The 25,423-nt window shown below is 41.4% G+C and overlaps 1 protein-coding gene across 16 annotated transcripts in view; it reads left to right on the plus strand.

Moving 5' to 3' along the window:
* LOC143435565 (uncharacterized) overlaps nt 1-25,423 on the plus strand; it is a 274,667-nt gene that overhangs the window by 72,281 nt on the left and 176,963 nt on the right. For 5 of the 16 annotated variants that reach the window (XR_013105991.1, XR_013105983.1, XR_013105998.1 and 2 more), the window contains one exon: nt 14,917-16,100. The exons of 7 other annotated variants lie outside the window; for them this stretch is intronic. The gene's annotated coding sequence lies outside the window, so the exon portion shown is untranslated. Of the gene's footprint in view, nt 1-6,615; nt 9,362-14,916; nt 16,101-25,423 lie in introns of those variants that run through there. 4 more of the 16 variants (XR_013105988.1, XR_013105982.1, XR_013105989.1 and 1 more) reach the window with 2 other exon arrangements.

A 25,423-nucleotide genomic window follows, 5' to 3' on the forward strand; every position in this document is an offset into this window, starting at 1 on the left:
ATCTTCATAAATTTCTGCCAGCACATTCTCAGATCTATTTCTTGTTGACTTCTAAGTCACTCATGGGTTCTACATCTACATGCATTGCTCAGTGTGTGATGGTATCTTACAGAACAGTGGTGCTCTGTTCATCACCACTGCCCACCCATTTGTATTCCTGTGGATATATTATTATCTAATTCAGCAACATTTTCTTCTGTTTTGCCTCATTTGTGGTTATAATTTCATCTAATATATACAGCCTTTTCTGTCTTTCATTTTGTTTTACCACCAAGCCCAATCTAATCATTTATATCATTCAATTTGTTTTATGGTTTTCCTGGTTTGGGACCCTATTTTCCAGGATTTTTTTCCCCATGACTGTTTAATTTCTGCTTAGATAAAAACAACTGAATTTTGTATTTTCAAGTGATGTTGTCTTCTTCATTATTTTTTAAAAATATTTCTGGGGCCTGTTTGGAGTCTAGTCATCTAGAATTAGTTTGATCCATTTGAAACTTGGTTTTGTCCCTAGTCACAGCAGCTCAGGAAAGCCTTCAGTCTGCTGTAAACTTACTCTGTTTCCTAGGAGTCATCTGATAAGCCCTGTTACTGAAGACTCACCTGCCCAGGACATTCTGCTTGCTCTGTGTGCTAAGACATGTTTCTTATAGGGTAGTAAGGGTCAAAGTAGCTGATGAGTGTCTTGTGAACTTCTTTTTTATCAAGTAGTGCTTATTTGTTGTTTAAGCATAATCTAATCACAAACATATAATAGATAAACTCAAATCGAGGGACATGAATCTCTAAACGTATTTAGCTTGTATTCCTTAAGATGTTAGGTTCATGAGCTGGGTGTGGTAGTGTACACCTGTAACCTCATAACTTACATGGCTGAGGCAGGACTGTTTGTTTGAGGCTAGGCTGGGCTACATTAATGAGTCCGAGGCTACCTCAGTCTACATGGTAAGACCCTGTCTTACAAAACAATAATGGGGGCGGGGGGCATGAAATACTTAGAGAAATTGAGGGAAGGTTCAGATGAAAAGATATCAAAGATACAGGATGACTACATATAAGCCGTAACAGATCTGGTACTGGGGTTGGGGCAGAGAGTTGATGCGATAAATTGACAGTGATGTAGTAGTATTGTGTTTCTAGATTTTGATGCTTATGCTATTCCTAACTTTTACGAAGCACAGACTGAGCTTTTCATGGTTAATTGATTATCATGTGTGCAACTTTAATAAGTTTAAAAAGTAGCACATATGTATGCACACATGCACATGGGCGCACACACACACACACACACACACACACACAAAATACATACACTGAGCCAGCAAATGATAATGGCAACTGAGCAAGATACAAATCATGTCTGACCCTGGAGGGCGACTATGCAGAAGTTATTCATGTCATCCTTGAGACATATCAAGTGGTAAGCCAGCATCAGCCCACCAGCTTGGGTATCTTACTTCCAGGTGGCTGTATCTGCTTAGGCTCTGGGAGAGCTGATGGGTTCTGTCTAAGCAGAGAGATAGCAGAATGATTTCATTCTCTGCTGGTAGCTTCCCCTCTCCCAGTCAGCTCCGACTCAGTGTCAGCAGCTCTTTGGTGCCAGGATGACATGGGGGTGGCTTATCTTTGTCAGTCAACAAGCAAGTTTGCTACATGCCCACATGCCTGCATGCCACTCTCTATTATGTACGCTTGAAACTGACACCGAAAGAGAAGCCTCCTTGGAGATAGCACCCCCTTCTTCCTCGAGTCATTCATCATGAGTTTTAGCAGTAGAATGTTCCCAAGCTCTCAGTGCCGCCTCATGAAACCAGAGCTGACTTCTTGCTAAATTCCAGCATTAGACATGGTTCTGTTGTCACAGGGCTTATTTTTTTGTTTTTTTGTTTGTTTAATAAATATTTTTCTCATGACTGTAACAATTTATTTGGGGAAAGAGGTGGTAGAATTTAGGACTGGAAGAGAAGCAGAGATTTTCCTACACCTTTCTAGATGATCACTGGCTGTATTAATGGAAAAAAAAATGTCTTATGATGGTAGTGACCTAGTCAGTCAAGCAGAAACAATACGGGTAGTGTTACAGGAGCATGAAAACACTTTGATGGGGGGTGTTTGTGTGCATTTGTGTATATATGTAGAGTGTGGGGTGGAAAAATGAGATGTATGACAAGATACACTAAGTCCTGCAAGTTTCGTTCACCTAGTTCTGGCTGGGGATGGTCCTACAGCCTCTTCAGTGTTTGCTTGTTATGGGAGAATGCAACTGAGCTCAGTGTCTGGCAGGGTGATTAATGGGGATGTTGCTGCTGCTACAGGGAGACTCTCTACTTCCTTCCACACCTCCTTGATATCCAGCAGCACCTGCCTCATTACAGGGAATGCTATCTCATAATTAGTAAATGGAGCTGTTTGGCATAACTTACAGAGTGTCTTGGCTAAAGGTACTGATCAACGGGGCAGGAATCTGAGCTGTGAGAACGAAGTTGGAGCTCATGATTTGGATCCTTTAATCAATTTCAATATGGCCTGGGTCAGAATCACTGACCGTTAACCTGTGGAGATAGGTCCATGAAAACTGTCCTTTCTTCAGCAAATCAGTGTCATGCTTAGGAATACGGGAACTAGTTCTGGGCAAGTTGAAAATGAATGATTCTTAATGGTCATAGAGCTGGCTCTAAATGCAATTACTCCTCAGTGTTGTATCTTCCCTTCTGTAGCATCTCTTCCTGTTACAGTTTGTCTCATTCCAAGTGTTACCTTAGTCTTAGGATTAGTTCTGGGAGGAAAAGGGTTAAAGAGAGGTGATAAACCATGACCAAGAAGAGTTAAGTGGTCTTGTGTCAATAGACAAAGACTCTGTAAGCATTCCATAAGCTGATTTATTTTAGCTGATGTAGATGCTTGTACTGAAAGGATAATGGTCCCCAGGGCAAACAAGTGAGAGCTATACAGCAAAAGGTAGTAAGATTCAAGCTCTTTTCATGATTTTAATGCTGCCTCTGTTCCTCCTGCAAAACTCTGAGTTCTTGTTTTACATTTCCTTCATTCGAATATTCATCTTGGCTACTCTAGATATCAGGTACTGGACTAAGTAAACTAATACGGTTTCTATTTCAACAAAATGCACAAGGTAATATGGACATCAACATAAGGTGTAAAAGACAAAACAGCATTATGGAGTTTGATAGGTTTAAGAAAAGAAGGCATGCATGATGATGTGATGCAAAATACATGTGCACCGAGCTGGTTATTCTTTCTGATTTGTTAGGGATGGAGTCTCTGAGCAGCAGGCATTGAGTCATGAGACTGTAGAGTGAGAAGAGAGATGCCATGTGAAGGTCTGCTCTATTTAGCTCCCCGTTAAAAAACGATTCACAAGGCCAACCATTCTGAGGTGAGGAAGAGATGGACTGTTCACAGAAAGGAACTGAGATCATGTTGGGAAAGGACTGAGAAGAGAGGGAGAGAAAAGCTTGGGAAGGAATTGCAATGTGAGCTGTAACAAGAACAGGCAAGAGCCTCATGGAGTTTACTGTTCTTCCAGTACTGGAGGCAGGAGCCCACAGGCATGCTGCTCTCCAGCACAGAAGTTCCATTGGTTTCTAAAGGTTCAGTTTATTGTTGGTTTATCATCCTAAATATTACCTTGAGTTGGTTTCGACTTTCAATTATAGATTCCTTGCACCTTTTAAAGATAAACTGTGACTACGTCATAGGGAGATTTTAGATCATCCACTTGTAGCATATCTAATACATATTACATCCCATTTTTCAGAAGCTTTCTGTTTGCCTTCAGTCTCACTGGTCCTGTCATAGGACCATCTGGATGAGGCTGATGCAGATGACACTGTTTCATCTTCTGCTTTGTACTTTGACAAACATAATTGTTGCTTGTTTGTACAATTCCCATGAACCATGCAGCTTTAGCCTCTGTGTCCTTCCATGTCTTTTACAGAGCCCATTTGTTCTTGTTAGCATGCCTTTTCCCATATGTCACTTATTTGACATCCTTCAAAATCAAATGTATTGCCAACATTATTTTGAAGACTCACTTGCTTTGAGTTGTTTTATCTCCAAATAATTCAGTTTCTTATGTTTCCTTATATTGAATAATTAATACATGAAGCATATATATGCAATATATAATATATTTACAGAGTGATATATTACTCTGTAATTATATGAGTATATAGGTACCATTAACCAGGTAGTTAACATTGTTATCATCAGTGGTTGGCTGGTCTATTACAAGGTAGATTTTCAAATATCCCAAGTACACTGGGATTGTACATCGGTCAGTAGAGTGCTTGCCTAGTATGTGTAAGGCCCTTGGTACAATCCTCTACACCTTATACAATCACACTTTTTGGCTAATATCTAATAATTCTAGCACTTTGGAGGTGGATTTAGGAGGATCAGCAACTCAGGGTTATCTTCATCTAGGAGTTCTTTTGTCGGTAAAAGATGGCTGGGAAACCCAGGGTGCCTCACGCCAGGCTATGGGTTGTTGGCTGGGAATGCCCTGAGTTCTTCCAGCTGGAAGTTAGGCCCAGCTGCTCACTAAAGGCCTCTCTAAGATTCCTCAGTTCCTCACAGCGAGGCCCCAACACATGATAAAGTCCTTGGGTTTCCAAAACAGGTTTATTGACATGACCGATGGTGGATGGATCTGGATGCATCCCCCCCCCACACTCCCTCCCCCCAAACCAGGGCAGTCCTGAGTTAAATAGCAGGGAGAGATGGGGGAGGGGCTGGGGAGGAGTGCTTATTTGGCTCCACCCTCTGGCCTTTAGGTATCTCATTAGTATGTAAATCTCTCTAGGGCCTGAGACTTGTATCATGCCCTCCACCTGTGTCCTGAAGGTTGGCCCTTAAATCAATCCCATAAGGTGGTCCTAAAAAAGAGCAAACTTATTTGAGAGGTCAGGAGAGAGAGTTGGGATGAAAGTGGTTTGTGCCAAATTTCTCAAACTAGTAGGTGTTAGTACAGGTACAAATTGAGTCTGGTGGACTCCAAGGGCTGTGCTTTCAAGTGTTCTCTGTGAGTTCTCTACTCTGTTGGGGCTGGTAAAAGTGACCTCAACAGGGACACTGTTCTCATTTTCTTTCTGATGTAGGCAATATTCAAGCCATTTTTAAGGGGAGTAATTGTTTTTCATTTGTTTTATGATGATCTTACCCTGAATGAGGCGAGGTCCAAATGTCTGAATGTTTAGGGGAATGCTCTGAAAATAAGTTCTAGAATATTCTTTCTAAGAAAAATATGTTGACTTATAAGGACTCCTATGTCTGCTAAGATCATTAGGAAATCTAGATACAACACAGGAAAAAGAGCTGATTGGAGGGCCCAGAAAGTCCAAATACAGGAGGGCAGGAAGAGAGGGTTGGGTTGGAAGAGAGAGAGGGTAAATGGTTCACAGTAAAATGTAACGGATTTAAACTCCAAAGGCTTTGGAGAAAGCATAACTCAGTATTGGAGCATGATTCTATTTAGCTAGTAGAGATTTAACATTATGCCTGTGCAATGTAATACTAGGGTAGAGACATATCTCAAGTTACATACCTCACAGAAATGTCCCTGCAGTCTGGCAGACCAATCACCACAGAAGGCATCTCATAAACAGAATACAGCCAAGCTGGGTATCGGTTGGTCAGAATCATGGTTGTGGGTCTGTCTTCTTAGGCCAGACAATTGTCCTGGTGCTGAGAAGAGGCAGCTGAGTGTCTTGAGGTATTTCAGGCACACATGGGTGCTTTCAGTAACTCATAATTTAAGGAAGGGAGCCACTGGGAAGTGAATGGTGGAGAGATAAGAGAGACCCCGAAAACTGAATGTGAGTCGATGTGTAGGGACACCCTGCCTGGATCTTGAACCATTTCCATGTCCAAGTCTTTGATTTGTTTCTTGTCCTCCAGTGGCCAACAGTCATTTCAAACATTCTTCCTCCCTTAATTATTTTTCTAAATCAATTTATTCTTTCATATATTGCATTCCGACCACAGTTTCCTGTCCCTTTCTCTGCCCCCCTCCCTCCCCCTTGCCTTCTTATCCACTCCTCCCCCAATTCCCTTCAAAAGAAGGACAGGCCTCCCAGGGATATCAAACATATATAGCATAGCAAGTTGCAGTAAGGGTAAGCAGTCCTCCCCCACCTCCTATTAAGGATGGATGACGCAACCCAGTAAGAAGACATGGGTCCCAGAAGCAGGCAAAAGCATCAGAAACAGCCTCTGCTTCCTCTGTTAGGAGTTCCACAAAAACACCAGGCTATATAACTATTACATATATACAGAGGGCCTAGGTTAGGCCAATATAGGTTCCCTGGTTGTCGGTTCAATCGTAGTAATCCCTCATGAGTCCAGATTTATTGATTCAGTGGGATTTTTGTGTTGCCCTTGACCCCTGTGGCTCCTATGATCTTTCCTCCCTGCTTTTAAAAGGATTTCCTGAAATCTGCCTAATTTTGGCTGTGGATCTCTTCGTCTGTTTCCATCAGTTTTTGGATTGGATAAAGTCCCTCTGATGATAATTTGGTTATCCACCAATCTATGAGTACAGCAGAATATCATTTGACATTTTTTAATTGGCTTGGTTTTTTAAAAAAATTTTTCCAGTTGTGTTCTTTTCTAGGTCTCTGGGCATACTAAACTCTGGTTTCTGGTGGATCAAAGACCTTAACATAAAACCAAATACACTGAACATGATAGTAGAGAAAGTAGGAACTAGCCTTTAACACATTGGCACAGGAGATATCTTCCTGAACAGAACACCAACAACACAGGCAGTAAGATCAACAATTAATAAATGGGACCTCATGGAACTGAAAAGTTTCTGTGAGGCAAAAGACACCTTCAAAAACAAAATGGCAGCTACATAATGGGAAAAGATGTTCACCAACTCGACATCTGACAGAGTGCTGATATGCAAAATATATAAAGAACTCGAGAAACTAGACATTAATAAATCAAATAATCTAATTAAAAATTGGGTATGGATCTAAACAGAGAATTCTCAACAAGACTCTTAAATGGCCAAGAAGCACTTAAAGAAATGTTCAACATCCATAGCACTGGGGAAACCTGAGTCTAAATGACTCTGAGACTCCGTCCTATGCCTCCTTTACTTCTTAACTCGCTTCTGCTTTGGCTGCTCTCATGGGTGACCGCCACAACTCAGTATTATTCCAGTTTACAGACACCCATATACACAATTCCCTGTAGGCCTGAGGGATAAATATCTCTACTACTCCTATATTACATTTGGAGAAACTGAAGCTCAGAGAAACCAAATGATTCACCCAAAGGCCACATGCTAAAGACTGTCATTGACAAGAAAGAATTGAGATTCTCTTAATGCCAACATTTGGCACCTCCCTCTTTCCTGGATGAGTTTCATCATCTGCTCTTCCCCATCACCCTGTTTGAGTGTTGACTTTTGGAGTCACTTCCTAAGCAAAGTGTTTCATACTCCCTCGTGGAACTGAGCTAGCCCTAGCTTCTATCAAAGATGAGAAGTTACAAGAAGCCACAAGAATGAGGTGGCTGTGACTGAAAGGAGGAGGAGAAGGAAGAAGAGGAGGAAGAGGAGAAGGAGGAGGAGGAGGAGGAGAAGGAGAAGGAGGAGCAACAGCAGCAGCAGAAGAAGAGAAGCAGAAGCAGCAGCAACAACAATGACAACAATAACAACAAAACCTGCCTACTTACAAACTAAACACTTTTTAGAAGAATGCATAGAAATAACATGCAAAATAATTATTATTGGTTTTATTCTGATACTTTAATCACTTCTTTTTGACTAATTTATTTGTTTCTAATACCACACTACTGATATCTTTCACAAAGAATGTATTATTTACTATGGCCATATAACTTTTTAAAATGTCTTAAAGTCTTCAAAGTAGAGTTTATAATTGTTTGATTTAGAATTTTTGATCTTGCATTGTCTATTCTAGAAACCATAATATTTTCAATAATTGCTTTTCTTCATAGAAGCTCAGTGCAAAGGTTATGAAATAAAAGAGTTCCTGTTATATTATTTCTTATACTACACATAAATATTTCAAATATGTTCATAGCTAGTGTCTTATCACCTGAGTAGAACACATTCTGGTTTAATATATTTTATTAAAATATTATCATACCCATTGTATTCAGCTGTTCTCTTATTTGCCAAAAGTACATATTTTAAAACATATACTCTCCCTATTCCATTCAATTCTATTTCAGAATATAATTTATAAAATACAGTACTATCTCACTCAAAGATTCACAAGACTGAACTCTCTGGGCCCTTTTTCTAGAACTGAAGATGAATCCGGGGTTTCATGAATTAGGCAAGTGCTCAGCCACTGGGGCACATCCTCCTCCAACCACACTGAAACACAGTTATACAATTTCAAAATTAAATCTCAGTGCTACTCATTGTTTCATCTGTTCAGTTTCCTCTTAATTACACAGGAGCATAAATTTTATTACATTCTAGTCTTTAGGCTTTGCTTTAAACTGAAGTTAATAAAAGCAAAAGGAAAGGGCTTCTTTTAAGATCCACTATTTTTTTTTTGACTAAAGTTTTCATGAGGATTTGGGGAAAATACAGACACATTGTATTTAAAACTTAATAATTGGGTATACTTAGGTTGATTTACATAGTTGCGGAACATTTATACAATCCTATTGTCTTTAAGTGAGAGGAAAAAACAGTAAGAGAGTTGGTATGGGATGAGCACGTGAAAGATGGTACCTCCATCCTGTCACATTTAATTATTATTCAGCACTAGTTTCACTAAACAGAACTCTCCAGTCATTTTGTACATAAAATATCGGTAAATTTTGTCACTGGAGCTTCTGTTTTAAGTTTTGAGGGTGAACTTCGCTGAAATGCCCAACAGTGGGAATATGGAGCCTGAAGAGCCCACCTCCAGGACTTAGACAGGGTCTCTTAGCCAAAAGAAAATTGATCCAATGAATGTCCAAAAGCTGAAGAACAAGGTTCATATGATAGCCTATCAACCATAAAAAGGAATAATAATTCCATACTAGTTATGGCATGGATGTGGACATCCAGAATAATGCTGGAGCTGAAGAAGACACACTTGGTAAAATTGGGCATTGCTCAAGCATAAGGACCTGAGTTCAAATTCCCAGCACCAGCATAAAACTGGACATGGTAGAGCATATCTGTAACCTCTGCACTAGGGGCTTAGGGAGGAGCATCCCCGGAGCTTCCTGCACAGCCAGTTTATCAGAATCAGTGATCTTCAGCTCACTGGAAAAACCTGTCCCAGAAAATAGGAAGTGGAGAGCAATAAAGGAAGATGACAGATACTGACTTTTGACCTCCACACAAACTTGTGAGTACACACACACACACACACACACACACACACACACACACACACACACGCACGCGCGCCCTCAAGCACACAAAGGACACAGGATTCTAAGGAAAGAAAAAGACATAAACTATCAGATTCTTTGATTATATTTATCTGAAATATCCAGGCAAGTGGAACATTAGTGATGGAATAGCAAGGTGGATTAACCACTTAGTGGGTATAAGGTTTCTCTTTAGGGTGATAAAATGTTTTAGAATTGAGCACAATTATGGCCAGGTAATGTTGTAACAATGCTAAGTACCAGCAAGCTGTATGCTTTGTGATGTATAATTTCATATCTTTAAAAATAGACAAAATTAAAGATCCTGGACAACTTCCTAAATCAAACATGATTTTCTATCTCTTTATTTTATGTATATGAATGCTATATCTGTAAGTACACCTGGATGCCAGAAGAAGGTATCAGATCCCATTATAGATGGTTGTGATCCCCCACGTGGTTGCTGGGAATTAAACTCAAGACCTCTGGAAGAGCAGCCTTAACTCTTAACCACTGAGCTATCTCTCCAGCACCATTGCTGATACTCTTAATGTTTGTAATTCTGTCTTAGTACTAACATAAATCCAGCCAGAAATGGCAACATCCCCCTCTCCCCCCACACACACTATTTCAATCAGAAAGTTGCTAAGGACAGCCTGTGAATTTTCCTCTAAAGCAGAAGTTACTAAGGATGAAATTCAATGGATAATCCTTATTATCAGTTTGCTGTAAGGCCAATGCTGATGTCGTTGCTAAGAGAATTTCCCTTGTTAGCATGAGGCTCACACTTAGCTCTTTATTTCCTTTCCTAATCATATTACTCTAAACCCAGCTTAGAATCACTGTCACAAGTGACAAATGTATGTGCAGAAGGGGGTGACAGGTGACATGGAATTGGAATTTGTAGCAGAATGAGACACCCTGCTTGTATGAGTTTATATTCAACTTTTAAGACACCACTCCAGCTACATCAACTCTATCTGTAAACCTGAATCCTGCCCACAGTCAGTTTAAACCTTCTGGAATTAAATCCATTATGTTCTAGAAAATTCTTTTCTGTAATTTTACTCAAGGAGATTTAAAGATAATGCAGAATAGACAGTTCTTTTTTTTTTATTTTTTAACCAACAACATCATCAACAAAACCCAACGTATTTTCTAAACAAAAATACTTTTTTTTAATTCCCCTGTTGTTTTGTGGACTCAGAATCTTAGATCTAGGCCAAAGTTTAGCCTCATTTTCCATGTGTAGGAACCTTTTCTGCTATATACTTCTGTACTGTCAGATAGTCCTGGCCTTCTCATGACATCTAATAAGGAGGACTTCACAAGAAAGACAATGAAGAAATCCAACCATTTTTTTTTTTAAATTACCAGATGACAGAATATGTACAAGAGAAGGGGGAATGAAACAAGTCAAAAGCTATTCAGAAGTCTAGTGTCGTTTAATTGGGAACAGTTGACCTTGCTTGCCTAAGTGACTGGCTGTGGTAGACATTAGGAAAGAAATATGGCACAAAAACTTTTGGAGGCCTTATATGCTCACCATAGAAAATATTCACAGCCCCAGAAAAGATCAGGGAAGCCAGGCATCTGGGACTTAAGTAAAGGCTCAGAGGAGAAGCACTTATATTGCTCTTGCATAGGACCCAAGTGTGGCTCCCAGCACCAATGTTGGACCCCTGGGCTCTGTAGACACTCTCAGATGCCCATAATTTAAACTGAAAATTCATGTCTTTTTTAAAAGATCAGGAAACTTGGAAGTTGGATGCTTTGTTTGTAACTTTGAGGAGACAAAGAAATGGCAAAGAAGAGACGCAGAAGCAGCAATCTGTGCATTTGGAGAGAATGTGTTACAGTTACTGAGTATATAAACAAAATCCAAGCATTGTGTAAATGTACCTTGAAAATGATTGAAAGATGTTTTCCAAATATCAAGGAGGTAACCTGGGAGAGATGTGGAAAATGAGGGGAAAAAATGTATTGACTGCTACTTAGAGCACTCTCTTCCTTGGTGTCCTCTTGAGGTCACAATGAGTCCAGCCAGAGTGGCAAATGGTTGGAATGTTCCCTTCACATGTGCCTCTGTAAATGTGCACACATTAAATGCTGCTCAGCGTAGGTCAGGATCATGAGGTCCAATGGGGTCAGGAGAGGCCCTACCTAAACGCTCATATAGTCTTGAACTATGAGTCCCCTGCCACTGATACCACAGGCTGTCAAGAAGTGTAATGTGACCCACAGCCAGTTGGCTCTGGGTATCTAGCCTGTGGCTTTGTATGCCCGTAACCCAAGTGTCTTGGCAGCAGTTGTGCTGTCACCGCTTCTCCATAATTTTTATCTGGGCATGAGAATCTTTTCAGTTTTATTTGGAGCTAAGACTTCCAGATTAGTAAGTTAAATCCAAGGAATAAATATACAACATTGTACATCTGTTTCCATAGATCCTTATGTCAAACATACGTTAGTTAGGTGATTGCCCCAAAGGGGGCCCCTGGTAGATTTCTAACATTTAAGACATTGAATAAACAGAGAAACATGGCAGAGGTTCGTGACTCAAAACTCATCAAAAGCAGCTTTCTCTATTGATACTCTGCTTGGATGTAGAACATGCATTCAATTTTGTTGCTAAAGAAACTCCTCAAGTGGAATATAGGAAGTAGAAGGGCATCTTTCTCTCCTTTCTAACTTCCAATGTTACAGCACCAACTCTGATGGTGAGTCAGGATAAAGGTATGATTCAACCCTTAGTGTTGGCTTAATAAATAAAACATTCACTAAAGCTATTCTAAAGCTTGTTGTAAGCTGTTATAAAGCTAATTAGGCCCCATAGTCCCATTCAGCTTCTAAGGTAAGGAGGCCAACTTATTCCCTTCTCATCTGGGTAAGGCAGATTGACCTTCTGTCCCACAATTTTCTTGTGTCCATCAATTCAATACAAGTAGTATCCTCTTCCTTCTTCCTTCCTTCCTTCCTTCCTTCCTTCCTTCCTTCCTTCCTTCCTCCCTCCCTCCCTCCCTCCCTCCCCTCTCCCTCCCCTCTCTCCCTCCCCTCTCCCTCCCCTCTCTCCCTCCCCTCTCTCCCCCTCTCTCTTCCCCCCTCTCTCCTCCCTCTCTCTCCCCCATCTCTCTCCCCCTCCCTCTCTCTCCCTCCCTCGCTCTCTCCTCCTCTCTCTCTCCCCCTCTCTCCCCCACCTCTCTCTTCCCCCCTCTCTCCCCCTCTCTCCCCCTCTCTCCCCCTCTCCCTCTCCCCACTCTCTCTCCTCTCTCCCCTCTCTCCCCCTCTCTCCCTTCTCTCTCCTCTCTCCCCCCTCTCTCTCCTCTCTCCCCCTCTCCCCTCTCCCCTCTCTCTCCTCTCTCTCCTCTCTCTCTTCTCTCCCTCTCTCTCCCCTCTCTCCCCTCTCTCCCCTCTCTCCCTCCCCTCTCTCCCCCTCTCTCTTCCCCCCTCTCTCCTCCCTCTCTCTCCCCCATCATAGAAGTAGGAGGAGGTGGGATAGGATAAGGGTTTTCTGGGGTGGGGACAGGATGAGGAAGGGGGATAATATCTGAAATGTAGATAAATTATCCATTTTTTTTAACCAAAGCAGATAATGGAACTATCACAGTCAAGCATTTGAGATCTCTCCCCTCTCTCCCCTCTCTCCCCTCTCTCCCCTCTCTCCCCTCTCTCCCCTGTCTCCCCTCTCTCCCCTCTCTCCCCTCTCTCCCCTCTCTCCCTTCTCTTCCTTCTCTCTCCTCTCTCCCCTCTCTCCCCCTCTCCCTCTCCCCCCTCTCCCCTCTCTCCCTTCTCTTCCTTCTCTCTCCTCTCTCCCCTCTCTCCCCCTCTCCCTCTCCCCCCTCTCCCCTCTCTCCCTTCTCTCTCTTCTCTCCCCTCTCTCTCCTCTCTCTCCTCTCTCCCCTCTCTCCCCTCTCTTCCATCTCTCTCCTCTCTCCTCTCTCCCCTCTCCCCCCTCTCTCTCCTCTCTCCCCTCTCTCCCTTCTCTCCCCTCTCTCCCTTCTCTCTCCTCTCTCCCCTCTCTCTCCTCTCTCCCCTGTCTCTCCTCTCTCCCTTCTCTCCCCTATCTCCCCTGTCTCCCCTGTATCCCCTGTCTCCCCTGTCTCCCCTCTCTCCCCTCTCTCCCCTCTCTCCCTTCTCTTCCTTCTCTCTCCTCTCTCCCCTCTCCCTCTCCCCCCTCTCCCCTCTCTCCCTTCTCTCTCTTCTCTCCCCTCTCTCTCCTCTCTCTCCTCTCTCCCCTCTCTTCCTTCTCTCTCCTCTCTCCCCTCTCCCCTCTCTCTCTCCTCTCTCCCCTCTCTCCCTTCTCTCCCCTCTCTCCCTTCTCTCTCCTCTCTCCCCTCTCTCTCCTCTCTCCCCTGTCTCTCCTCTCTCTCCCCTGTCTCCCCTATCTCCCCTGTCTCCCCTGTCTCCCCTGTCTCCCCTGTCTCCCTTCTCTCTCCTCTCTCCCCTCTCTCTCCTCTCTCCCCTGTCTCCCTTCTCTCTCCTCTCTCTCCTCTCTCCCCTCTCTCTCCTCTCTCCCCTGTCTCCCCTGTCTCCCCTGTCTCCCCTGTCTCCCCTGTCTCCCCTCTCTCCCCTCTCTCCCCTCTCTCCCCTCCCTTCCTTCCTTCCTTCCTTCCTTCCTTCCTTCCTTCCTCCCTCCCTCCCTCCCTTCCTTCCATTTTTGTTTTGTTTTTCTTTTCATTTACTCTTCTCTCATAGAATACATCCTAGCCACAGCATCCTCTCCATCTACTCCTCCCACTCCCCCAGATCTTCTGCTCTTCTGTTTCCCTTCAGAAAATCCTCGTATCAAGGCTGGATGAGGCAACCCAGTAGAAGGAAAGGGTCTTTTTATACTAGTGTTCTGATATCTTCCACTAGAGCAGTAAAACTGGGGCAGATGCCATGGTGTTTAATATGACTAGGAGTTTTGTATTTGCTTGTCCAAGGCCAAAATGCAAGGTCAGATCAGAGGAGAATGGAACCCAAAGCATATTAACTATCATTTACTCAAACCCAATTATTAAATAAATGAATAAACAGAATTATCAATTAGTTAAGCAATAGTCTCCAAGTAACAAAATTATTTAATGAGGAGCTAAGTCCTTCCATTACTGCTCTGTTGCCTGTTACTACACTACTGAGGTGAACATCATTGTTCAGGACTGTCTCCAGTCCCAGAAAACTCCACTATCATTTTCTCAAGGCCTTATCTCCAAACTACTTGGGTAATTGGGGATGCTACATGCTTATAAGCACTCCCCATCATCTATCTAATGAATGACACACTGTTCTTGAAAGACAGCTGTTATCTCTGGGTATCTCAAGCCATCCCAGGCATACTGTCATGAAAAGACCTGTGTAATGTGCAGCTCTAGACGAGGCTCTAACTGCACACACTGGATAGCACACTCATATTAGACAGTCATTTGCCACACCTGAGCACCAACTGTCTCAAATGATGAAACAGAACATGGAGATTCATACCATGTAGACAGAGCTTTCTGGTAGGTGGAGCATCTGAAGAGGTGGGCCATCTAATCCAGATTGTTTTTTTTTTTTTTTCAGCAAAGACATGCCTTCTGATCTAATGCACTGCTGAATACTCTTCATAAGAACTCTAAGACAACTGTAGACCTTTGTGTGAAGATTTTGTGATCCATATGGATACCTTCTCAAAACTTAGAACACAAAAGAGCAAAACATTCCTTGGTAACTAGCAGTCACTCACATGTAGCTCATGGAACTTAGAAACAAGCAAACGTTCCTTCTAATTGTTGAGCAATGGTTTTAGCTGCAACTTTGTTAGGTCATCTACTCGAGATTCTGCACGTGCCTGAGTTGAACAGCCTTCAACTGTTCAACTTTAACTGTTCAACTGTTAAAGTTTATATTCTATAGTTGGTAGACAGAAGAAAGAAAATCACATAAGGTACAGGTAAAATTTTCTGTAATCTTGAATTTGTCTTTAAGGGCATTTCTAGAAAAGTTTAAATGAGGAGGAACGAGTCACTCTGAATGTTGGTAACACATACTGAGGTCTGGACTGAATGAACAAAGGAAAGAGTGAGCTGAACACCTCATGTCTATCTATCCTAATGGTATATGCTTTATGAGTAACAGCACCACACTCCCAATGGCTGCAGCTAGATCCACTCCTGACATCATGCATTCTCTGGCATGATGGGCTATACTCAAAAACTGCAAGCCGCAATCAGCCTGTCCTTCCTTTAAATAGCTTTTGTCAGGGAAGTGAAAAAGGCAACCAATACAATCATCAGTCTCATAATTTTCAAATCAAGACAAAATTGTGTTGTCCGAATAGGATAGTTAGGTAAGAAACACTTTTGGTGGTGCAGGGTCAATATGCCTTAGTATACTTTATAAGATGAAGAAGGACCATGGTCCCTTTCTCTTACTACTTCCATGGACATTGCTACCATAAGTGGACCTGTTGATTTTTTTTTTTTAATGTTTACCAACTATGGTTGCTTTGTTACTATAGCTCATCTATAGTAAATAGATGACTAGTTACAGTCTATCCGCAGGGATGGAAGCATGGCACAAAACCAATAAAACAGCAAACACGGAGATCTTAGATGTCAACATACTCAGAATTCTCAACAGTCTAAGTTTTCCGCATGGAACTGAAAATCTACCTTAACTAACTATTCTTGGGGGATATAATGCTATGCATGGTGGTCACTGGGGACATCCACTGTCATTTTAGTTCTCTGTCATTCCAAACACATGGCCAGGTAACATTTTTTTTTTTTTTTTTTTTTTTTTTTTTTTTTTTTTTACCTTCTTGAGTTTGAGTATGGATATAGACTTTAACCAGCAGGATTGGAAGTGGTGTGATGAATGGCACCTCTGGGTAGAAATGTTTCACTGCCTGGTCAAAACACTGAGGTACCTTCTTTCTCTTGCTGCAGTGATTATGAAAAATGCATTGAGTAGAATCATGATCAACCTGTGTCCTGGGATAAGGAATCTTAGAGTGCAAACTAATCTGTTCTCAACAGACATATGCCATTGTCAGGAAATAAACTACTGTTTGAAGACATTGAAATATGGCAGTGGTGATGCTGGTCCCCATGTGCTGGTCCCAATAGCAGCCCCCTACCTGTTAGGCTGAGACTTTTTTGCTTGCCTAAGTCAGGTGAGGCAGCACATGTATACACCACAAGCCATGTGAAGAGGTCTTATTACTTGCAGATAAGCAGAAAGGGACAATAAAAAACCAAAACTCACAGTGATCCAGTCTCTGAAAGAGTGGTAATCAGGTTAGATTACTGTCACCATGACACAATAGCAAAGAATTCAACACCAACTATTACTGAGTTTTGTATGCATCAAACTAAAAGTCACTGGGTAGCATCCCCATTCAAGTAGCTCATCCTCTACTATTAACTCACTACTTTCTGTCTTGTCCTAGGGTTAAATAGATCTAGTGTTGGATCTTGAGACTAGACTATGATCTAATTTCGATTTCTCTGCTCTTGCCTTTCTACCTGTGTGAGCCAAGGCAAAGGACTCCTTATTCTTCACCTATAAGTGAGAAGGAAGGAGATTATTGTACACACATCTTACATACACACATATACCCCACATACATACACACAGACACAGACATACACATATACATACATACAGAGACACACAGAGACACAGAGACACACAGACACAGATACACACACAGAGACACAGAGACACAGACACACACACACACACACACACACACACACACACAGAGAGAGAGAGAGAGAGAGAGAGAGAATGAGAACAGAAAAGTGAAGCCTATTTTCTGTCTAATGCCCTTCATACAGATGAAGAACTATGTCAGGGAAAGTTGTTATTAGAATTGAATCAACTTAGGTTTTTTTTTTTTAAAAAAAAGAGTTGATTGATTTCTGACCCAGTATGTAACAAGTGTTCACAACATTAGTTCTTATTATAATCATTGACCTTTTCAAAATATGAATTTGCCTTCTGAATTCAAGGCATTGATAGAAAAGGTGTAGACCAGAGTCTGAGATTTGCATTGTTACTTGCTATACAACAACCATGGGACTGTTACTCTCCATAGTGAGTTCAGGTTCCCTTTCCACAAGATGCTCACAATAATAGCAACTAGAACATGGAGGGTATTCCATATTTGCTTCTTTGCCCCTCTTGTTTGATTCATAGACATCTTTAGACAAAGCTTGTCACTAGGAAAAGGACCTCCTCCAGCTCAGAATGAATTTAGCGAGAATCACTGATCTATATCTGTGCTTTGCCCTTGTAGGAAAGCTAGATATGGGAGATGGATTGATCATCAACTAAGGGAAACATCATCTAATGTTGGGGGCCGACTTTTAGCAGAAAGCGGCTATGAGCTTTGCAGCCATCTTGAGCCATATATCCTGACATGAGACTTGGATTACAAAAGCCTACAACAGCTGAGCACACTCCGATAATCTTGTTTTAGATACCTTGAGATTAAAGGTTCGTGAGATTAAAGGTGTGTGAGATTAAAGGTGTGTGATTTAAGAGTATGACTTAGAAGTATAAAGATCAGAGTTAGAGACAAGACCTAAGGGCATGATTAAAGGTGTGACTAAAAGGCGTGGCTTAGAAGTGAGACATATAAAAGGCAGAGACAGAACAGATCAGAATCAGACTGACATTAGCAGAATCAGACATATCAGACATTAGGTAGAAGACACTTGGCTCCAGACAGAATCAGACACAGCAGACAGAGGAGACAGAGAAGGAGACACTTAGAGGAAGAGAGACTGAAGAATAAACGGGATTGAATCACACCCTGTCTGGTCTCCATTCTTCGAGTCTGCCCTCACCCTCGCTCTTGCTGAACCCGGACCCACAGACCGGAGCAGCAGCTTGGGCCGGGATACAGTGGCCGCTCAAACGTGGGTCGGCCCGGGCCTCAACATTTTGCCTGGGCTGCGACATTTTTTGGCCACTCCAACGTGGGGCTAGTGTGGACCCCAACATTATTTTGGCTGCCCCAACGTGGGGCTAGTGTGGACCCCAACAATCTAAACTCTCCCCTTTTGTGCCCAGAACTTAAAAAAATATATCCCACTGCTTAAGTATTTTCTTTATAAAATATACCACAAGGAGATGGGAATAGAGGATATAGCATAGATGCCACCCTTTCTGAGAAATAGCTAGTAGCCCACTTAGGTAACACACTGCTTTCTAAACCCCTTAAGATGAAGATGTCTATAGTACGCAACAGATAAGAGATGATTGGGAAGAAATATGTGACCTTGTAGGGAGGATCCAGGAACTCTACTCAGAGATCTCTTGAGCATCTCTGTGTTTGTCAGGTTATGATGTGTATGAAAAGCATTGTAGCCATTGGGCTTCAGGAAAAGGTATTCCTTAAAGCACAGGGCACTTAGGCAATCCTGATGCTTTTTATTAACATAATAATGCCAATTATGTAGAAAGGCAAGAACTTTATAGCCTAATTTCACACAAGTCCAATTGTGTTGTTAATAAAAATGACGAATTGACACTAGCATAAATCACTGACTGACTTACGGACTCTTTGTTCGGAGAGTGACAAGTAGGAAACTAGCTCTTGGTAGCAAATGTTGTGACAGAAGCACAAGTAAATGTCTTGGATGCTGATAAAGGGCTCTGGCTATTTCTCTGGGTAGAAAGGGAGGCTGGAGATGCCCTGTTCTCACGCTGCAAATCTCTGAACGTACACTAGAGGCTGTCTATGAAGAAGCAACATCAATTCTAGGAGACAGAGGGAGAGATGCTACTCTTGCCCATAATAACGTAAGACCTCTTTGGTCCTATGTTTGCTGCTCTTGATACTCATTTGATTTTACTTTACTAACCTGCACACTAAAAGTGAAAAAAATGAAATCTTCACTACATTCTGCTCCCTATTATAAAAAGCCTAGAATGGTATAGCACCTCATGCCACTCCCTGCCCAGGGGACACTTTATAAATGTTTATTGAAAACCAAAGGGATTGAATTACACATAAAGCACTCTGCTTATTTTGTAAGAAATTATTCTAGTCTGGTAACAGCTCTTAGCCCAAGGTGTATCTTTACTTTTCAGGCATGGTGCAGACACCAGAAACTGGTGATCTACCAAATTAGGTACAGGTGAGACTAAGGTAACATCAGGAAATGGTGACTATCTGGCTCACAGAAAGTGGGAGCCCTTGTGGGGCTCTGGAAAGCTGATGGGTTCCAGGCCACATATTTGGATTTTGTATATATCTCTGAGTTATGTGGATTATATGACCATGTCTACACATGTACATAGCTGCATCCAGTCTTAGAGGAAGCTTGACAACTTTGGACCATGTAGCCAGAAGAGCAGCCTGTTAATCGTTTGCTCCAGGTATCTTAGAATCATTAGCTACTAGCTTCCAAGTTGTGAAGTGCAGATGTAGGGAGTTCACCGGGGGTTGCATGGGGATGGATGCCTTCACCCAGAGAAGACTGGGAGTGGCACAGTTGAACATGGTAAGAACTTCAGACATGGAAAAACATATATCCTTGCCCGAAACTATTTTTATAATTCTCCTCCTAACAATCACTTTGCTCTTCTCCTACTCTGAGTCAGAGGTCCTAAAACTGAAACACATCTCTCTGTTTTTCTTTCATGGTATATTTGTTTTACTTTTCCCTCTTGTGTCATGAAATGGAAGTATGTATGTTAAAATCTACACTTGTGCCTACCACTATGGAAGTGAATGCACAGCTACAAAATATGCTGAAGGCACTTAGAAAATATCATATGTTTGGACAAGCACAACTTTGAATGCAAATAAACTTTGAGACATAAAGGGACACCAAGCTACAAATAGTTTGACTCAGGGATTTAGTCTGGCTACTCAAGTGTCACAAGCGGATTGTTGTGTAATGTGGCTTTATTGAACCAGCGAGCCACACTTGGCAAATACCCAGTGTCATAAAGATAATTGCTTTGTTTTGAAAAGTAACTGAATTCCTATAAAATTCAGTATGCATTAAAATGGAGAAAAATTACGTGATGCACATGTCTAATGGAGTTATGGTTGAGGCTTGTTTAATTCTTAACAGATATTTTACCTGCATGGTTATCTGGCACAGTACTCAAAAGTAGGAGGTATAAAAACATTAATTGAAGAGGATTATTTCATACCATTTACAAGAATTGTTAAATATTTGACCACAGACACTAATACAGTCAGTACAGTTCTATACCACACAGCATCACAGATCTCCAAATTTCCAAAACATCTTGGAACATAGATGTGTGCATTCAAGCATTCAGAATGGAATTGCTATTATGGGATTAGATGTGTAAGAGGTTTATTCTGAAGGAGCATTGGGGAGCAGGGAAAGAAGTCTGGTAGTTCTGTACTGGGTGATTTCAGTGTTGGTCTGAGTTCTGACTTCTAGGGGTGGGACGGAGAAATGAAGGGATGAAGGGAGTTCTAGAAGGGGGAGGAAAGAGAAGGGAGGAAAGAAAGGGAGGGGAGGATGAAAAGAAAATGAGGAAAGAGTGAAGGAGAATGGGAAGGACCATGTGTTTTAGATTGTATTTTATTTCTTCTGTCAGCATCTGAGTCCCTCATTTTCCAAGTCTGAGCCTGCCCTAGTGTTTCTGCCAAACTAAGTCATTGACTAAAAGCACAATGGGACCATTGCCTGGCCCTAAATTCAGAAGTGGATTTCCCTGTAGAGACCCCAGCCATAGGACATCTGAGAAGGGCGTTTTATGGCTACAAACAATGGTCTCCATCTTTAGTCATGGTTAAGCATATCTATATCTTGGTTAACACTTTGCTTGTCATCTAAAAAGTTTCTTAAGCATTGCTTCTAAAGTAAGTGATTTTGATTTATCCTATCACTGAGTTTAAGTGTAAAGACTTAATATTCGCCATTCATGAGTTTATTGAGTGTGGTTTCAACCAATTTTCAGTCAGCACGAGATCCTTGATATGTAATCATTTAAAACAGGGCCACACCTGTCTTCTGTCCTTCCAGGACCTTGATTTTCAACCTCCCTAATGCTGCTCTTTAAACCAGTTCCTCACACCGTAGGGACCCCCAACCATAAAATTATTTTGTTGCTACTTCATAATTATGATTTTACTACTCTTATGAATCATAATGTAAATACTTTTGGAGATAGAAGTTTGCCAAAGTGGTTCTGACCCACAGCTGCTGTTTCAGGGCTCAGAGACAGGCTTACGCAGTGAAGCACATGTTTCGTTATACGTCAGTCTAACTGACAGTTCATCTTCCATCCCTTTCTTTGTTAAGTGAAGTTTCCCTTTGAGTGTATTTTTTTCCATAGAGAATCATCATGTTGCTAGTGCAAGCAATAGAAGTTATTGTTCTTATCTAGAAATAGGATAAAAATCACACACACACACACACACACACACACACACACACTGTTCCCCGCCCCTTCCGAGTCCCCTTCGCCCGTGAAAGAGACACGTGAGGTAGTGTTCGGGTAGTTACTACAACGAGGCTTTATTCTTGTATCAGCAGAAGCGGAAAGACCCCAAGCCCGGGAAAGGCACTGCTATATGTACCCTAGAGTGTTGTGTTCACTTCTGATTGGCTGTTCACTCATCACCCCATATTATGCCCCGGGATGGGCAGTGACTTTGGCACGCTTTTGCCTTTTGCACCTGAGCAGTTAGTTGTTTACTTGTGGGAGCACAGGATGGCGAATGTTGTCATGCTCACCGCGGCTCCTAACAACACACACACACACACACACACACACACACACACACACACACAGAGATCTATATCATAACATTATAAATAATTTAGAAAACCCATTTATATCTTCCAGTGTCATTTAAATTGCTTGATCATATTTTACGATGGGATACGATACCTGTAAGTGGGAATGCAAAAACTCCTTAATACATATTTTGGGAATATCAAGAGTGTCTGTGAGGGCTAGAATATATACTGTGCAGCTTACTTTAGGTCTCCCTGACAGGAGGAATTATCTTATTACTCTATAGCTCTCAACATGAATTCTTTCTAAATACATATTACTGTATAAAAAATGTTATGTGTGTTGACCATTGGGCAGAGGCTCTTGCCTGAAAGTCTGATGACACAAGTGTAAGTCCTCAGAATCACACGGTGGAAGGACAAAACTAACTCCCTCAAGTTGTCATCTGACTTCCACATGTATGCTGTAATATGCACACATACACACATATACATACACATGTGCGTGCACACACAGTATAATAAGAAACCTTTAAAAATTTCAGCTATGAATGTAGTCCATGTAATTAGTAATTAAACTGATAGAAGAACTACAGTAGCTAAGTTGGATATTTGTTTCTGTTCTTAGTTCAGGGACTTAAGTGTTGAAATAAAGTGTTTCATCTTAGTAGAAATAAATGTTAATCCCACATTCATAACCACACATGTGTAGATAATACAGAAGCAGCTAGGACAGAGGAGGGAAAAGACCATTTTAAGTCATACAATTTTAGGAGAAAAGCTATTTCCAGAATGCCATTTAGTTGCAAAGGCATTTAGTAGATGACTAGGAAAAACACTACTTTTTATTTATTTATTTTTTTACTCTCATAAATTACATTACTGTAGGTTTTCCTCCCTGCTGAGGGCCATGCAGGAGGAATGACAAATGGCTTTAGAACTCATGGAATGTGTCCCACTGTTTAGCACCGCCATCATGGGTGTGTCTTGGTTGAGGCAACAACACCGAGGACTACATGTATCCTGAGGACTTCATGATGTCATGGAGTTCTGCTCTGCTTACTGACCTTATTTCCCTCTTAAACAAAGAACTGTGTGAAAACTCTAAGAGGCTTCCAGCTCCTCCCTGGGCAGTATCTCTGGCACTCACAATAATAATGCTTGATCTGTTTCAGGCATTGCTGTTGGAGCAAATTAATGATTCAATCACCAACCTAGGACAGAACTTCGACATATAAGTTGTCAACCATGACCTCTATCCTTAGAAGACATTTGGAAGAATAAAATTGTTAGTGAAGCTAGGTTAAAATGTTTTTGCTGCTGGCTCTGATGTAGAAAATCTTAGAAAAGAATTTGAAGTCCAGAAAGATACACACTTATCAGTTAAGCTAGGGACCCTTGATGGTCAGGAAACAAGAACAAGGGCACCACTGGCTGACATGACTCTCACTGAGGCTGGGCTGGTGATGATTGATTTCTTAATACCCATTTTTGTCCTCAGCTTCCTGATATGATTTAATAACATTTGCTGATGAGTAGATATGCGCTCTGAGGATTTACAGTAGATATGACTGATTTTCATATAAAAGTTTAGATTTGTGAGTCTTAAGATCCTTATAAGATTACTTTTAAAGATTAATAAAATAATTAATCCTTTCTTTGTAACTGAAAATTGCTGCCTGTCAGTAAGAGAAACTGGCTGAGAAAACTACCTTGCCCGCTCACACTTTGTTAATCTATAACAAGTTGCTTAGTTACAAATGTATGTGGGTTCTTAGGACTAATTTGCTTTCTTTAACTATAGTATGCAATGTCATTTTGTGTAAAGCTATTGAGGAACATACTGGTTTTTTCATAATCATTCACTAGAAGAAAAATAGAATGTAATCACATTGTAATTTTATATTGCCTTAACAATTTTGCTAAAATATATAAGCCATGGGAGAAAGAATAAAGTTGTTGGAATATTGTTCCTTCTACCCATCAACTCACTCTCTCTCTCTCTCTCTCTCTCTCTCTCTCTCTCTCTCTCTCTCTCTCTCTCTCTCTGTCTATGTGTATGTATATCTATATGTGTGTGTGTGAAGTTCTTGGAGCCTGCTCTTGGAACTTTGTTCATCTACTAACTTAGTATATATGTATATGTGTATGTGTATGTGTATGTGTATGTGTATGTGTATGTGTATGTGTATGTGTATGTGTATGTGTATATGTGTGAAATACTTGGAGCCTGTTTGTTGGAGCTTTGCTCTAGGCATTCAGTGGGTATGAATGTATATATTTCTATCTGTAGTTTTGTATGCATGTATGTATGTATGTATGTATGTATGCATTTGTATGTAAGAAGTTGTTGAAGTCTGCCTTTTGCTTCATTCACACAGTGTGTATGTATGTGTATGTGTATCTATGAATTTTTCTCTTTCTTTTTTGTTCTCACTGGCCCCATGGAGTTAAAAGAATTCAGAGATTTTGCTGCCCACAGGGAGTGCCGGCCCCAGTAAATTAAACTTTGTTCCCTCAGAGAAAAGTCTACTGAGTAATTTTTCTAATCACTGGCTGCCATAGGCAGCATTCCCCCACAGGTCTCTAGACCAACCCCATCAGAGGCTCTAAGTACTGACCCCCACTGGTTACCTGCTTCAGTGTATCTTTTGGTGTCAAAGCTGATTATTGACACCTCCCCTTCCTCCTTTTCTGACTTTCCCACTCCTCTCCCCTCCCCTCAGAAAATAGCAGGCCTTACAGTGATAATCAAATACAGGATAACAAGCTATAGTAAGAGCAGGCACATACTATCACATCAAGTATGGACAGGAAACCCAGTAGGAAGAAAAGGATCCCACAAGTAGGCAAAAGACTCAGAAAGACAGCCCTTGCCCCCTCTGTTAGGATTTCCAGAAGACCATCAAGCTATTCAGCCATAGCATATATGTAGATCACCTACGTCAGACCCCTTCAAGTTTCCTCATCACTTCCCATGAGTTCCTGTCAGGTGATTTTGTATGAGATGTTAACTTTTAAATGGAGTTGATAGTTGTATTTGAAGATAACTGGAGTGTTTGAAAATGTAGCTTCTTAAGCTGGGACATTGATATGTATAATTGGTGACCACTATGCAGTCTCCTGTGTGTACAACAACAAATAGGAGACAAGAAATAAGTGAAAAGAACTTGGTTGTAAAAGAAGTCCAGGGGCCTCCTCAGAGCTCTCTCAAGGAAGAGAGATGGCGCCATAAAGATGAAGGATAAGGAATACACAGCCACTGGTCTGTAGTGCAGTGCAGGTGGTGGGTGTGTCCTACTGTGCTGAGGACACTTACATCTTATAGAAGACTGGTGATCCCT

Source organism: Arvicanthis niloticus, chromosome 1 (assembly GCF_011762505.2).
Source record: "Arvicanthis niloticus isolate mArvNil1 chromosome 1, mArvNil1.pat.X, whole genome shotgun sequence".
In the NCBI taxonomy this organism is placed as follows: Eukaryota; Metazoa; Chordata; class Mammalia; order Rodentia; family Muridae; genus Arvicanthis; species Arvicanthis niloticus.